General features: G+C 45.7%; 1 non-coding gene across 1 annotated transcript; it reads right to left on the bottom strand.

The window, feature by feature from the left end:
• Window positions 1–1399: 1399 nt before the first annotated feature.
• On the bottom strand, window positions 1400–1472 carry Trnam-cau (transfer RNA methionine (anticodon CAU)). The gene has a single exon. It is a non-coding gene; the product is annotated as a tRNA-Met (tRNA).
• Window positions 1473–3128: the final 1656 nt, after the last annotated feature.

The following is a 3128-nucleotide window of genomic DNA, read 5'->3' as shown; positions in this document are numbered from 1 at the left end:
CGTTCGTCTGCAGTCGGCGCCAGCCTCTAGATTGCCCTCCGTTCAGGTTCTCATCAGGTGGTGCCACAGTGCGTCGCTTCAGACGTTGAGCTTCGAGGATGTCGGCTCAACCGCTTGGTCACTCGTCGTCGTCAGGAACTATGGTTTCGTCGACAGGCACGTCCGTCGCTCGGTATGTACTTGCCCGAGCCGTTCATTCCCGGAAACGCCCGTATCTGCTGAGCACCATATGTGGCCGCCGTCAGATGGCATGCGCGAGCCCAGGATCCTTGGAACAGCTCGTGACAGCTCGTGGCAGTCCACATGCTCTTTGTGAGGGTGGTGAAGTTTGCATCTCGCTTGTCTGCATTTGTGATTGTCAAGGCGATTGAAGCGGCCTCCGCTGCTGCTACGGAAGATGTGCGTATCGTCGCTGCTGCCACCACTTTTCCACTACTACGTGCCACTACCTCGTACGTGCGGGACCATCTTGTAGTGGGCCGAGGGGTACGCATTCGTGCGGGACACGTCAGGATCTGTGCCATGCTTGCGAAGTTTTCATGCACGAGCTTGGCGTCGCACGCTTTGGAAGTCCGGGTGCATGTGACGCGGTATTGGTGTCATGCACGTGGATCTGTGAGCATATAGCCGGAGTGAATATTTCAGTGTTACGTCCTCTGTACTGCAGGGCATGCGGAAAGCCAAGGTTGGCCAGTGTAGCCCGTCATTGCGGTGTGGTGTTTAGTCATTCCGGCTGCGCAAGGAGGGTGGTTGTTGCATATTCTTCATACGTGTTGAGCTTCCCGAGCTGAGATAGTGCTCTGGTGCTGGCGTTTTGAGGCAGCCCTAGGGCTGCCTTGCAGGCTACTTGAAGTTTCGTTCCGCTTGATCGATCTTTGCCCTACGGGCTGCCTGATATGAATGTGCATAGGTAGTACGGCTGACTACGAAGCTGAGCACTAGCCTTAAGGTGGCAGCTTCACGCATTCTTTTCCTACTGTGAGGGATGCGACCTAAGAGGCTGGTTATACCCCTGACCGTGCGCTTGAGATTCCCAAGGTTGTGCGTGGTGTTCCCCATTTCCGGGGCGTGCGTACCCAGCATTTGAAGCTGGGCTACTCTCCTGATCGCCTTTCTCCTCTTCTCTTCGCACTAGCTGATCGCGTGCCCGAACTACGGTGTCACTCTTGGTCATATATATATATATATATTATATATATATATATATATATATATATATATATATATATATATATATATATATATAAAGGAAGGAAGTGTTCATTTCAAGGGCTCGTTTTCTTTGTTATACAGAATATTAATGGGAACTAACAGACAATAATGCCAAGGAAAGTATAGGGGATGTTTTTAGTAGTAAATGTAGGTAATGTGAAGAAAGAAAAGTGACGAAAAGATAGCTTGCCGCGGGCAGGGACCGAACCTGCGACCTTCGAATAATGCGTCCGATGCTCTACCAACTGAGCTACCGCGGCGGCCATCCCCCCGTCCACTTTATAGGGTATATATGTACATTTAAACGTGGGAGCGTCACTCAGCGCCGCCAGTAGCCATGACGGCGAGTGTGGAACACTCTTTTTCTGCCTGTTGGCGTCACGTAGCACGTGAACTTATTACGAGCTGGCAGCTGACCAATAATCCCTCGCATACTACCTCAAAACATCAAGTCTGCCAGAACGAGGCCCTCGCAATGAATGAAGGAAAGACGTGTTAATTTCAAGGGCTCGTTTTCTTTGTTATACACAATATTAATGGGAATTAACAGACAATATATATATATATATATATATATATATATATATATATATATATATATATTGTAGAAAAGCATTGGAACGCTGTAATGGACCATCCTCTCGAACGTCTTCTAGTGGGTCGCCCTCTTCGCCTCACGAGCACGCCCCTCGTGCTCGTGAGAGTCTGTGAGTGTGCGCTCCGTTGTGACTGTCGTCGTTGTGCATAGTCGCCGTCAATCCAGCCGTCAATAAACGCATTTACAATATATATATATAAATATATATATATATATATATATATATATATATATATATATATATATATATATATATATATATATATATATATGTATATATATATATGTATATATATATATATATATATATATATATATATATATATATATATATATATATATATATATACATATATAATTTGCAATGACACGTTGCAGCAAACACACGTCACACAAGTATTTAACTCACTTTAAGACTACGAAACAGCTTGTCAGAAGAAGACAAGATTCACATCAGCAAGGTTCAGCAATGAACCGGCAGTGATATAGACACGCTAATGTAATTTAAAAGTCTGTTCTAGTTGGGGTGTACAAACTAGCTGAATAAATGTTGTGAAGGCATGTGCGCTTCAAGCCAGACCTCAGCTGCGAAGTGGTGAGAGTGATTTGGCCCATGCTTAGGTTGAGGCATTTCGGTACAGCGTCTCCATAGGTGCATCATTATTTCATGCTGGGTTGTCGAACACAAATGTGTCTCAAGAGAGAATACAAGCATCGTGTGCATCAGTGTGCATGTTTCCTTGTTATTTGAAATTCGTGTTGTGCAATCTAAGGTGCGATGAAACAAGTTTCCCTTAACGTATTTTCCTCTATCACTTTAAAAATGTCTACACTGTGCAGTGGTAAACGTCGTTATGCATATGTAATACGGTAATCATCAGACATGTGATACACAGTTTGCTTCTGGCATGAATAGTTCATTGTATTCGTCTGCAAGTTGATAAACAGCATATGCATCCATGATCACAGACGAAAATATTCGAAGAATGTCAAAGGGCCCCGAAAGCACCACCGATATCTCTCTCCTTTTCATGTGAACGCGCGAATCGACTCAGAATGCCGTCATGATCAGCACTGCCAAACAGGGCAGTGCAAAGAGCCGCAGGCGCCCTACAATATCCCGGAAACAATTCATTCTGCTCTATGGGCCTTTCGGCAATCCTAGTCCCCTCTGAGTTCTCTGCGGCATCAACATTGTGGTCTGCCCATGTCATTCGCAAAAAGAACCTGTTTGTCTTCACGCAGGTACGCGCACTCGCCGCTCTTTCTCCTTGCATGTTGAGGAGGAGCACTCGGCCAGGAAGACAGACGAGCCGAC

This window comes from Rhipicephalus sanguineus, chromosome 11, assembly GCF_013339695.2.
Source record: "Rhipicephalus sanguineus isolate Rsan-2018 chromosome 11, BIME_Rsan_1.4, whole genome shotgun sequence".
Classification (NCBI taxonomy): Eukaryota; Metazoa; Arthropoda; class Arachnida; order Ixodida; family Ixodidae; genus Rhipicephalus; species Rhipicephalus sanguineus.
The sequence above is the reverse complement of the archived record's forward strand: the minus strand, read 5'-3'. Positions and strand labels throughout refer to the sequence as shown.